The sequence below is a fragment of the Nuphar pumila genome, chromosome 17 (assembly GCF_984573655.1).
Source record: "Nuphar pumila chromosome 17, dmNupPumi1.hap1.1, whole genome shotgun sequence".
NCBI classification, from domain to species: domain Eukaryota; kingdom Viridiplantae; phylum Streptophyta; class Magnoliopsida; order Nymphaeales; family Nymphaeaceae; genus Nuphar; species Nuphar pumila.
The window spans coordinates 31686475-31699786 of NC_143265.1; positions in this window are offsets into that span (position 1 = coordinate 31686475).

Consider the following 13312-nt stretch of genomic DNA (forward strand, 5'->3'; position numbering starts at 1 on the left):
TTCATTTTTTTATTTCAAAAATTCTATCTCAAGTTCCAAAAATCTCCTTTTCTCCTTGTTTCTTCAAAATCAAAGTCCATTTTCCAACTCTGATTATTCCAAGACTTGGAATTTCAAGTCTCTTCTTTCAGATTTGTTTCAAATTCTGAGTTAGATTCAAAATCTAACTTTTTCCAATCAATATCAACCTTTTGAATCATTTCTTCACTACATCACCAAATTTATTTCAGAATCACTTGGAAAATCCCAAAATTTCTAAATTATTTTCTCAAAAGCATACATCTTTGCATTTGCATTGCACAAGCATGATTCTTTGTGCATTTTAGACTTAGAATGAATTCTTAGACAATATTTAGGCAAAGAAAAGGACATAAATTCGATCCTTGGTTCGATTACCCCTGGTAAAGGCGTCAGGAATGGTCAAACCTCTTACCGACAAACGAATCCTGTCTCTCCATTTTCCCATAAATTTTCAAAATGGAGGCGAGTAATTTCAAAACATTTTCAAAATTAAGGTCAAGTGAGACCTTTGCAAAAGAGTTCCTCTCTCTTCTTTCTTTTCCTTTCTCTCTTCTTTTCTATCTTTTATTCCCCTTCAAAAAGGGAATAGAGCTTAGAAAGGAAAAAAGGGAACACAAGAGGAAAATTTTTGCAATGATCATAGTCTCTTAGCATTGCGTTCCCATTTTCAGCTTTCTGCGCTTAGCATCCTCTGCATATTGTGCATAATTTTCTATGACAATTTCAAATGAATGAACTAGATTATCCTGGCATAGACGCTTCTATGTTTCAGCTTCATCGATGTCCCTTGTGTTGTTTGCTTATTCCATCTGTCACTACCCCTTGTATCTCATTTCTAACTTATAGTTTCAGATCTTATTTCGTCATTTCCTGTATTTGTAATGGCATAATGCAAGTTATGCATCTTTATGTTCCAAACATTTTAGCGAAATTTGTTCAAATCATTGCGATCATTACCCAGAATGTTTTGATTCATGGGTTTAAATCATTATCATAATTAAGCATCTCTGTATTTTTTGGACATGACATCCCCTGCGCTTTCTGTCTTTATAAGCACAGATGTATCTTGTTTTTTTTTATCTGTTTGAGATCCCATAATTTGCATTTTTCACGTCAAACATTTACTTCCCAGTGATCAATACTGCAATTGAGGCTGTTGAGGTTACCTCCTTCAACATCCAGCATTCCATTTTTTTTTTATCCGTAACTTACAAAGTCTGAGAAATCATAGGTGCATCTTGCCATGCTTCCTAAAGGAGAATGGCCCAAGTGGTAAGGTGCAAAATCTATGGAGAAAGTGGTCTGGGTTACTACTCTCACTGTCTTGGAATAGGTGAATACATGGATATTATGGGGAATCATTTCATGAAGGTGTGTGGGAATTCAGTGCAAATACAACATGAAAACAACCACCCTCAGTAGTGCTTATGTCCACTAGATGCGAATTTTGTTTGTCAATCCATTACCAGATGGTATAGGATTAGATCAAGATATTGATACATCTACAGGTTTCCTTGACTGCTCAGGCTAAAGATGGTTAGTCAGCTCTTTTAGTTGAGACTTGGAAGAGTGATGGCTAACCTGTGACATTCATGTAGCAGAACTATTTCTAGATGAGCAATTTTTTTTAGCATAATGACTTGATTGACTTGAATTCTAAATTCAAGGAACCTCCTATGTGGATCCAATCCACAGGAACCCTATTGAAATATAATGCTTTGAGATCACCCTTGGTATCAACATTTTTTCTTTGGAACTGCAGGTACCTTCAGCTTTTCCATGGAATCTCTTGATTCCAAATCCTAAAATTGACTACCTTTCTTGGGAGGTGGTAGTTACCAACTCACATGCTCATTGACATCCACCATCATCATTGTTTTGTTCTATTGGATAGCATCATCATCACCGGATAAGTTTGATTAATTCAATGCATTTTATTGTGTGAACCATGTTGCACTTGATTTGTTACCTGCATACCATCTATGCAACATCATCCCCAAACAGGCTCGGTAATCTACTGGGTTCAATTATTGGGTCCTCCTGTAAGCAGACACAATAAGTGGATATGCAAATCACCTTGCCATGGCCAAAGATGGTTCATCCATCAGCTATGCAAAGATCACCTCAATCGATTATAGAATCATCTTGATTCATGGTGAAATGTCCTAAGGTTTTGTGAGGAATCGGTTCACAGTACAATATATAGTCATACTGAGAAATATTTTTGGAGAAGTTGATTTGCTAAATCAATCATGTCATGATCAATCAACATGATTAATTGAGGTCAATCTGCTAATAAGACTATTTTGCAAGTTCAATCTGCTGCACCATCTTATGAAATCGATTTGTTATCCAATTTATGTATCCAACCCGTAAAACTGATTTCTGAGATCAGTTTTGATTTCCAAGTTTCAATATATATATATATATATATATATATATATATATATATATATATATATATATATATATATATATAGTGTGTGTGTGTGTGCTGTGTGGGTTCAAGTCACCAAAATTCTTCTGAAACCCATTTTGTTACCAAGTGATTAGCCATGGTTAGAAATGATTTATCATGTTGTTGATATGTGATTCGAGAATTCAGACTTCTAAGTGAATTCAGTTTTGTTGAAGTCGATTTGTCATCTAATTAAGGAATCTATTTGCAGGTGTATTGAATTAGTGACCATCTACTGATATTTGCATCTCGTACTGGATGGAACACCCTTGCCACCATCACCCACAACATCTATGCATAAACACAACACATCTCACCTCTTTCCTTACATGGTATCTTCTTCCCCATCTACAACATTAACACACCACCTGCCTCTGTTGCATATACATCTGCTCAACACCCCTCCAGCACTATCAAAATATAGCATTCATGATACCTATCATCTGCACTCACCATTGCCACCTACACTCATCTCTGCACATTCACTCCCTACCTTTTTCCTGGACTTACAACATCTTGTTGCAATTCACCTTCACAGCTATTTGTTGTATCATCTATTACCTTTCTCATCCATTGTCAACCTCCATACCCACTATACCTATCACATAATATTTACTTCCCTGCACAACACTCCTCCTCACCCTTTTACCGATGGCTATACCAAATGCACAACACCACCTCACTGTTGTAACCCCTCTTCTTCACTTCCTGCATTTCCTGCAACTACCATCATTTACAACAAATCCCTCACACTCTACCTGCTATAACAGTACACTGCCATATAGCATGTCACCATCCCCACAGTGACCTCCAGCCACTCCCATTTCACCTATGCTCTGCATCATCAACTGCTGCCCCATCCACCACTTGCATTTTTCTGCAACATCTACCTGCACCTCATCACCCAACCTGAAATGGTTGATCCGACCATGATATGATTGAGGGGTCATATTAAATGTCATTACCCCAGTAGGTACCAAAGCTCCACATGCATTCATATTGTCATTTACAGCACCCCCCCCCCCTTTTTTACTTGTTCAGCATTTTCTTTTCTGCAAACTGATATCCTTAGCCTAGCACTTCATGTCCTCTACATAGTAACTCCTATGCACAACACTTACCATGTAGCTAAACTTTCAGCCCTTTCACTCATGTATCGCATACTGCTGTATGTTCACCATCATCACTTTGCACACTCACCTGCATATCCTAACCATCTTCATGCCCTCCATTTACACTTCCATTATTATTCGCTTTCATTAGGCTCATCATCTCTACATTTCACCATTTTAAATCATGCATCTTATGTCATTGCTTTTCTAATCTTCACATGCATCTTAGCATCTATTTCATCATTTAGCCTAGTGCATTAAAAATATATTCCAATATATATATTCTCATCAAGTATGATGCATTAAATTTTTCATTAGCACAAAGTAGATGCATGAATATTCCATCATTTGCATCTTAAATACAATATGATATTTCTTTCCATGTGCATCTTTTATCTTGTGCTAACTTAGTTTTTGCAGGAAATAGGGGAAAAATGCTACTTTCCTTCTTAAATTAGGGATTTTAATTTCAATTTCAATTCAAAGTTGTAATAATTAGATATTAATGAGAATTTTATATTTTTAGTATTAGAATAGAATGTATGAGCATGTAAATCTCATAAATTACCTGTTTCATCTCATTTTTGCCTTTATTTCAAAAAGTCATGAATGGTAGAACACAAATGGCACCTGCACCTTTCTAATAAGAGGTAATTAATCCTAAATAAATGATTCACATTTATGACCATAGATTTTGGATTTTTATCTTTTATGGAATAACATCTTACATTCACTTAGGTCTCTTTTGAAAATCATCATATTTCTCTGAAATTTTCTTCCTTTATCAGAATTTAATATGTAAATTAGCTTGAGATATATTCATGGTCAAAGTCATTGATATATTAAAAGCTAATTTTATTTTAAATCCTATAAAGGCACAAAAAATTTATTTTATTCTTTATTGGAATTCAAATATAGATTATATTGTAATATATTTGTGGTCATAGTCATGAATGTATTATAATTTTAATCTTATTTCAATTCTCCTAAAGAATAAAATATGCTTTTTAAATCAAATTTTCAAATCTTCTTAAAGCATTCATCATTTAGGATAGAATTGCATTTCTTTTCAAATCATTTTCAAAGATCATTTTCCCAAATTCCAAGTGATTTTGAGATAATTTTTCAAGGATATTTTCCATTTCTAAAATCATTTTCAATTCTTATTTATAAATTCAAATCCATCTTTTATTCTCAATTTTAAGTCTTATTTCAAACATTTCAACTTTCAAATTCCTTTCTGATTTCAAATTCAAAATCCTATTCTCAATCCAATTTCAATTTCAGATTCTAAATTCAATTTCAATTTCCAACTTCATTTCCAAGTTCAAAGTTCAATTTCAAAATCAATTCAATATTCCAATTTCAAAGTTCAATTCAACTTTGAAATTCCCTTTTGATTTCAAATTTCAAGTTTTAATTCAGGTTTTATTCTCCATTTTCATTTCAAACTCCAAAACCTCCAAGTTCTGTCTAAATTCTGAGTTTGATTCTCAAATTCAATTCACTTTGAAATTCAAAATCAAGTTTTGAAATTTTGATTTTCTCTAATTTAGTCCTAATTTCAAAACTTATTTCAAAATCACTTGGAAAAATCTCAAAATTTCTGAAGAACTTTCTCAAGAAGCATACATCTTTGCATTTTCATTACCCAAGCATGATTCAATAGGCATTTAGGATTTTAGAATAATTACTTAGACAAATTTAGGCAAAGCAAAAGGCATTAATTTGATCCTTGGTTCAATTACCCCTGGTAAAGGCGCCAGGAATGGTTGAATCTCGTACCGACGAGCGAATCCTGCCTCTTCATTTTTTCCATAAATTTTAAAAAACGGAGGTGAGTAATTTTCAAAATCTTTTTCAAATAAAAGTCAAGTGAGACCTTGCAAGTTCCTCTCTTCTTTCTTTCTTTCTCCTCTCTTCTTTCTTTCTTTTATTCCCCTTCAAAAAGGAAAAAGAGACAGAAAGGAAAGAAAAAGAGAGAAAAAGGCAAAAAGGAAAAATTTTGCAATGATCACACATAGTCCTCGATCGGAACTAACTCAGGCTCAATTGGAGTGATACTGACCAGAAATGCAGTACCCCCATTTTGCAAATACTTCTAGGCTTTGAAAGAAGAAATCAAACAACTATCTTGCAACGGTCGAGAGAGCTTGATTTTCATAATAGGATGATTGGGCGGAAATAATACTCTATATTCTCTATAAAGAACTTGAGCATGATACTCAAACGACCAATCCATGCCTACAATGACGTCGAACTCAGTCATATCTAGCAAGATTACGTCAGCTGGTAAGTTCTGCCTCACCATTGACACCTCGATGCTCGAAATGTAAGTATTACAAAATGACTGATCACCTGTCGGAGCACGAATCTCCAACAGGTAATTCAAAGATTCTACGTTCAAAGGCAATGTTCTAGCAAATCTGACATATATAAAGGAATAGTAAGTGCCACAATCAAATAACGTAAAAGTTGCATGACCAGCAACTGGAATAGTACCTTGGACCAACGCCTTTGGTCACTTGCTCTACCATTGCTGCGTAGGCACGTCCTGCGATAGCTTTCTGGTTGCCTTGCCTCTGCTGATGCGACTGTTGCAGCTGATGTTGTTGAGGTTGTACTGGCTGTGATGTGCTTGGTGCATTCCTCTTCAGATCATCCGAATGCTTCTTCCAGCAGTATTTTATATAGTGGCCCATCTTGCCACAATATAGACATCCTTCGGTATCACGAGGGCAAGGTCGACAGGACACTTGGGACATCTTGCTGCTGCTGCAATCTGCCTCTGAGGCTGCTGTAAACACCCCAAATTTTCCTCATTCATTTTCAAACACACCCCTCATGCAGTGCCAACCTTGGTAGGCCAGTGTAGGAGTCAAACCCCAAGTTTGTGTAAAACTACCATTTTACCCACTTTCATTAGGAAAATTATCATTTTACCCCTAGGTCATCCCAGACCCCAGTCAGTCGAAGTCAACCAAGCTCGTTGGTCAGTTCAGAACAATTAGAATATCAGTCATCTCAAGCTCATCTGGGCTCACAATGAACAGACCAGTTCCATTTCTGACCATTCCTGCCAAAATGGGATCATTTCTTCAGAAATGAGCTCATTTCTCACTCAAATCCAAGCCAATTGTCTCCGAATCAGTCATTCTCAGTCAATCGTAGTTCCTTGAGTCTAGATGGAGCTCATCAGAAGTTCAAGTGCTCCAGTTTTAGTTCAAAACCATTTCCAAGTGTCTAGGAGCCCATTTTAGCCCATTTAAGCTCTTTCAGCTGAAATTGAGCTGAGTCCAGCCAGTTGAGCTAGTGTTCGAGCTTTGATTTTAGTTTATCTCAGTATTACTGACCTTTGTTCTAGCTCAAACACATCTCAAATTCGTAATTCACTTCACTCTAGTGACCATTCCGTACCATTTCTCTAAAAATGGCAGCTTTTCTTAACAAATTAGTCAGAGAGGTCAGTTGAGTCAGTGTCTTGTCAGTCTAGTTGAGTTCTGAGACCCTAGAACCTAGCTCAATCCAGTTCATTTCAGTTCAATCCAGCTTAAACCTTAATTTTCAGTGTCACTCTGGCCCGGTAGAACCCGAAAACCATTTCTTGAATCATTTTGCATTTTTTATCAATTTTAACACTTTTTGAATTGATACAAGTGTCAATCAAAGTCCAATATCCAAAATTCTTCATTCAGGGTCTACATTTCGCATAGCGTTTTGTGTCATTTCTCATCATTTCGTATCATTTCTCGGCATTTCATAACATTTCATTTCATTTTCGAAGTCCAGAACTCCAGTTTTATAAATTCCAATCCGGATTGAGTTTTAAAAGTTTTCATAAATCAATTTCAAACCCTGGGTCTCCAAAATTGACATTTTTACCCTTGAGATTCTAAATTGGGAAATATTTTCTCAAGAAAAACAATCTAGATTTCTTTCAAAATCAAATTTTCAAATTCTAAACTGGATTTGCTTCACAACGGGGTGTGGAACTTCAAATTCGGAGCTCATTTCAAAAACGGCTAAAAATAGCTCGTTTCGTCTAGGGATTTTGTAAAAAAGACTATTCTACCCCTATGATCCTCAAAATGAATTTCAAATTTGGAAAGTGAGCCCATTCTGAGATGGTTCCTTCATGTACATTTACATTTTTATTTTAAAACAAAAAAATAATAATAATGTATCTTTTCTTGTTTTCCTTTATTTTTTTTTTTTTTTTTGAGAAGAGGTGGGACCCACAAGAGGGGTCGACCATCCCCTCTCTCTTCCTCTCCCTCTCCTTTCTTTTCTTCCTCCTTTCTTCCCTCTCTTTCTTCTTTTCTTTCCTTTTTCTTTCTTTCTTCTTTCTTTCCTTCTTCTTTCTCTTTCTTTCCTTCTTTCTTTCCCTCCTCTCTTTCTTTCCCCTTTCCTTGGTCTAGCCACTTTAAGACCTATCTTTTCTTACCTTTCCCCCAAGAAGCATCTCACGCCAGCCTCTTGGTCTCTCTTCTCTCAATCCATCCCTTAGCCCTTCCTATCTCTCCTTCTTTCTATCTTTTTTTTTTCTATTAGTTTTTTTTGCAGCTTCCTCCTTGCTACAACCACCTTGCCATGGTAGCTGCCATCTTCAAGGCAGCATCTTCAGTCATTTCCAGCCGGACCTCCATCTACTCCAACACCCCCCCACAATTCCAGCCTTCACACCAGTCGGTCCATCATCTATCACACGATTGCAGCCTTACTAGCAGCCGATTCCAACTCCTCCATCACTACAACACTCACGTCAAGGCCATAAGTCTCCTCAAGCCACGCCTATACCTTCCTCAACCAATCCAAGGTAGGATCTCTTTGACTCATTAGATTTTTTGCTTTATTTGAATCCCTCTCAAAGCTCATGTTATGATGTCAAATCGACATAACCCCATTTTCTTATGAAAAGATGACCATGGTTTGATGTCAATCAAACCATGGTAATGCTTGTTTGCATCTATCGTGTGAGGTATATGTATATAAAAAAAAAAGAAAACAAGAACCAATGATATACCATCATATGTAGATGAAGTCTATGTCATGATTTTAAGGAGATAGTGTTGTTTTCTTTTAGCTTTTAAAACTTTAAGTTTATCATAGACATCTTTATTTTCAACTCAAATATTCTCTATCCTAACACAAATACATTATGTGTTTGAGCCAATGGAATGAAAGATCCATCTACTCAATGGGTTGGATCATTCGTTTAAAGAGCCAACATCAAGAGTAGATCATATCCCCATTGAATTTTATTTTTAGTTTTATATTTCATGACATTTTATGTTAGAAAATGTGTATGTAGGTTAGTATGTTGATTATTTCATGCATTCTGCATAGATTTCATTATTATCCATTTTAGAATTTATAAATTCCATTCACATGCAAAGTCTAGATGACATTTTATGTGATTTTCTTCATTCATAAATCCTGTAAATTTCATAATCATTAGACTTATGTGCCTGAAAATTCCTGCAAAAACATTGGATTAATTTAAAATTCAGAACTCCATTAAAAAAATAAAAAAAATAAATCAGGTTTTGAACCCTCCCGAAATTTCAAATTCAGCAGACAAGAACCTCCGAGATCTCCTAAATGGACGATCTGAATTTCCCTCAAAAAAATACAGTGAGTCCCTGTTAGAGTCTACTATTTTTCAGTACTTTCCCAGTTTTTTATAAGTAGTTTTGATTCCTACTAAAAATCAATTTTTCCAAACCTCTGGAAAAATATCACTTTTTCCTTGTCAGGGTGTAGATCGACCCTAACCTATTGTGTCCGTTCAACCCATAGGCTGGATGTCAAAACTTCCAACATAGAAGTTGTTCCTAACCCTTCCCTTTGTCGTTTTTCAAAATTTGAGAATTTTTAGAACAACCTAAGTATTTTTCTCAGAATTAACTTCCTTGTCTGTCAGATTCCAATGTCTGAGAATTTCAGAGATCCAGGTCTCTGATAATCTTCTGCTTTCTCCCAAACCATAACCTGAATCCCAATACTGTAAAAAAAAGAAACCTTCCTCTTATTGTTAGGGACATTTTTCCAGAAATTCAGCCATTTTCTCATTTGTCTGCTATTTTTTCCATAATCTTTTCTAAAACCTATTTGTCTGCCCTAAGTCCTAGAGTCGCCGGATTCCGATCCGACTTGCCGGAGCTGTACAGCTCCGACCATAGGTCAAAACCAGAATCTGTAAAAAGAAAAAATCTTTGCCTAACTGTCCTCTGTCACCCCATAAAATTTGGGAAATTTTTATGAAAGTTTAGTATCTAAAATCCAATTTAGAATTAACATTTCAGGCAAAATCTTGATTTTTAAGATTTTTAGTTATTTTCCACATTAAAAAAATAACAAAAAATAGACTTTCAAGCTTCATTCTATTTTTAGAATTAGTCTAGGTGTCCATGATAAATTTGGCTTAATTCCAAGTTCATTTGCTTTGTATGTTAGTTTACTTTTAAACTCAGAAGCGAAAATCAGACGAAAATCAAGTCAAATTAGATATTTTATGATATTTTTGCCATTTTAGGGTTTTTATCATGTAAATAAGCATATCATATCATATTAGGGTTAATTTCAATATCATTTTAATATTATATTTCCCATTTTTGCAAAATTTATTTCAGAAAACTCTGGTTTTAAGGCCATAGTCTTGTTATCAGGGGCATTTTGGTCATTTTGACCTAAATTTCGAAATTTCAATTTCTAATTCCATAAATTTTCATGCATATCATCATATTTCATCATATCATATTTAATTTTAATTTATTTGATTTTCAAATTTCCAAATTTCCAAGTTTTATAAAATTTCTTTCATAAAACCCTGATTTCAAGGTCATTAGAGCATTTTGATCATTTTTACTCTAATTTTGAATTTTCAAGTTTATTTTCAATTTTTTTTCCTTATTTCTCATGTTTATATCAAAGGGGGTATGAATTTTGGTTTATATCTGAATAATATTCGATAATTTCCAATATTTTTGGATAAATTCAGATAAACCTACATTTCTGTGCTAACATGTTTTCTAGTTTTGCAGGAATATTCAAGAAGAAGACTTAGCTATTTTCTTTTATTTCAATTCAATGTAATATCAGATGTAATAATTTGGAATAAGAGTTACTTTTCAGTTTAGAATAGGACTGCATTGCATATAGTTTAATTTCTGCAATTTTCAATATCTGATGTATGATACATATGCACATTTTTCCAAAATCACTATGGTTGACACGAATGACACATGCATAAGCTCTTAGGGAGTTTACAAACTTGGTGGGATTCTTATTTATGACTATAGTCAAAATACGAAGAAAACCAAGATTTGTGATCTTCATATTAGCCACATTCAGCCTATACTCTTAGGCTAACATAAAAAATACACTGCATTTCTCAAAACTCAAAAGGATTTTCCCAATTTCTCAATGAATTCTCTTTGAAATTCATATTCATTCATTCAATCTGCATTATTTTCAAATTCATTTTCCAATTTCAATTCAAGGAAATTGATTTTCCCAAAAATTTCAAAGTCTTTTTCAGGATTTGATTTTCTCAAAATTCTGAATTTTCAAATGAGATTTCAAGGTATTTCCCAAGTTCAAAATCATGATTTCCCAAGGTTTCCATATTCTCAATTTTATTTCCAAATCTCAAAATCGATTTTCTAAAATATTTTGAATCATTTCTGAAATTGATTTTCCTAGAATTCTCAAATCCTATTCAGAAATCGATTTTCTTAGAAAAAACAATTCCAATCTCAAAAATCGATTTTCTCAGAGTTCCCATTTTCCGGAGAATCCATTTTCTATTTCAAAAAATCATTTTCCAATGAACTTCCTGATTTTCTCAAGATTCTCAAATCCATTTCCTCAGAAAAGCAATCTAAATCTCAAAATCGATTTTCCCAAAGTTCAAGTTTTCCTGAGAATTCATTTTCCAATGCAAATTTATGATTTCCAATGAAGTTTAATGATTTTCCCAGGAATTCCATTTTCAAGCACTTTTCCAGTCATTTTCCAAGTATATCTCAATTTTCCAAGGCAAACATCATATTTCCCAAACTCGCATCTTTTCAAAATTTCATAGCACATGCCTGATTCTTTGTGCATTCTAGGAAAATAGAGCATGATTTAGATAATTTAACTTAGTCAAAGAACCCATTTGATTCTTGGTTCGATTACCCTTGATAAAGGCACCATGAACGATTGAACCTCGTATCGATAGGCGGATCCCATTCCACGAAATTTTCCTGTAAATTTTCAAAATGGAGGTGAGTTATTTTCAAAAATCAATTTTCAAAACTTTGGTCGAGTTTGACTCGCAGAATCGTTTCTTCTCTCTCTCGCAGAGGGAGGGGGAAAATTTTTGCGATGATAACAGCTGCTGATACTGGCCCTGTTGTTGCTGGTGCTGGGGTCGTTGATACTGATGTTGCTGTTATTGGTTGTTGTTGTTGTACTGGTTCTTCTTCGAAGGTGGATGAAACTTTCTTCCACCCTGGTGCTTCTTGAACTATCGCTTTTTAGGCCAACTCTTTGGGCCTTGTTGTTGTTGTTGTCCTCTAAAAGATTGTGTCCTTTGGGAGTCGAACCAATCTTGTTCCAATAATGAAGCTGTCTCTAATGCCTCGTAGACTATCGTCGGAGCACAAGTGTATACCTTCGTGCGTAGAACGTGCTTCAATCCTTGAGCAAACTTCAACGGTCGGTCCTTCTCAGTGGCATAAAGGTTAGGACAGTATCGCTCAAGACTGCGAAAGTGAGTAACATACTCTGTCAACATAGAGTTTCCTTGTTGTAGGTAAAAAAATTCTTGTATTTTCTTGCTCTTCTCATGAACCAAAAAATATGTTGCGAAGAAGGTCTCTACGAACTGCTCTCAAGTGACAAGTTGGTTCTCGAACTTGATCTCCCAGGTGGTAGCCCACCACCGCTCTGCATCCTTTCAGAGATGGTATATCCCGAAATCAACCTTCCGGTCATCGTTCACTTGCAGTACGGGAAAAATTCACTTGATCTCTCGCACCCAGTCCTCTGCTGCTTCTGGTGTCGATCTCCCGTCAAAAGGAGGGTTCATACCCATGAACTGTTTATAGGGAACCATAGTATCATGAACTAAAGCTGGAGTTGGTGTGTCTTGACCTTGAGTGGCCTGTTGAATATGGTCACCCATGTTTCGCATGGTCTCTTCCTGACGGCCAACCACCTCTGTGAGGTTGTTGAGTGATGCCATCAAATCATCACAACGAGCATGCCACGCCATCTTAAACAAGCAAACAACGTATAAGCAACGAGACACTTTCTCAAAAGCAAGATTTCATTTCATCAATAATGATGTTCATGCATTACATGCTAAAAATACCCTTCATCAAGGATAGGGTTACAAACCACATCCAAACACATAAGCACACCCAAAAATGAAACACTGACTCAGTGTTTTCAACAAAACATTAGAACATCATCATCACGGCCTACTCGTGTAAAAGTCTCAGTAATCCTTCTGACTTCCACATCATCGCGGCCTGATACGAGGAGAAGCAGGAGTTCTTAGGGGTGTATCTGATATTTCTTGAAATTCCATCAGTATTGGAGGAACAGGAGCATCGAGCATAAATTCTGAGAAAAATGCATGCGGATAAGATTCTGGTGAGTACTGAGGAGAGTTTGGTGAACCATGCCTATCTCCTTTCTGGCTGTCGACGTCCACCACTTCTGGTCCAGT